Genomic DNA, 1,032 nt, shown 5'->3' on the forward strand with positions numbered 1-1,032 from the left:
CCTCCCAAGTAGCTGGGACTACAGGCACCTGCCACAATGCCCAGCTATTTTTTGGTTGCAGCTGTCATTGTAGTTTGGCGGGCCCGGGCTGGATTTGAACCCACCAGCTCGGGTGTATGTGGCTGGTGCCTTAGCCTCTTGAGCCACAGGCGTCAAGCCGAATACAGAGTTTTCTCCCAGAAACTTTTACAGCATTAGGAAATACCCCCAGCTTCAGAGTAGGATATACCCTCCCCCATGTTGCCCTGTTTTTCTTTTTCTTTTCTTTTCTTTCTTTCTTTATTTAATTATTATTATTATTTTAGAGACAGAGTCTCACTTTATTGCCCTTGGTAGAGTGCCATGGTGTCACAGTTCACAGCAACCTCAGACTCTTGAGCTCAAGTGATTCTATTGCCTCAGCCTCCAGAGTAGCTGGGATTATAGGCGCCCACCACAACGCCCGGCTATTCTTTTGTTGCAGTTTGGCTGGGGCTGGGTTTGAACCCACCACCCACTGAGTCACAGACACCGCCTTTGTTTATTTATTTTTTGAGACAGAGTCTTACTATGTCACCCACAGTTGTGCTGTGGGATCACAGCTCACAGCAACCTCAAGGTCTTGGACTTAAATGATCTTCTTGCCTCAGCCGCCCAAGTAGCTGGGACTACAGGTGCCCATCACAACATCCAGCTATTTTTAGAGATAGGGTCTCTCTCTAGCTGAGGCTGATCTCCAACTCATGAGACCACCTGCTTCAGCCTCTCAAGTGCTGGGATTACAGATGAAGAGGGTCCAGCCACCTGTTACTGTCCAGCCAATATGCAGAGACAGGGTTTAGGTCCAAACAAGCTTTGTTTGTTAGAATGCCAGTGATTCTGGAGAACAGTGAGAGTAGCCTCTCAATTCTGTTCTGCCTCAGTTACAATTCTAGTAACTTTCATAATGAAATACAAGGAAACCAACCTAAAAAATTTTAACTTTATATAATGGGAGGTAACATCAAAACAGTCTTCATTCTAACAATGCAAAATGTTTTTCTTTTTTTTTTT

This window comes from Otolemur garnettii, unplaced genomic scaffold (genome assembly GCF_000181295.1).
Source record: "Otolemur garnettii isolate 467f Iridium unplaced genomic scaffold, OtoGar3 scaffold00068, whole genome shotgun sequence".
Classification (NCBI taxonomy): domain Eukaryota; kingdom Metazoa; phylum Chordata; class Mammalia; order Primates; family Galagidae; genus Otolemur; species Otolemur garnettii.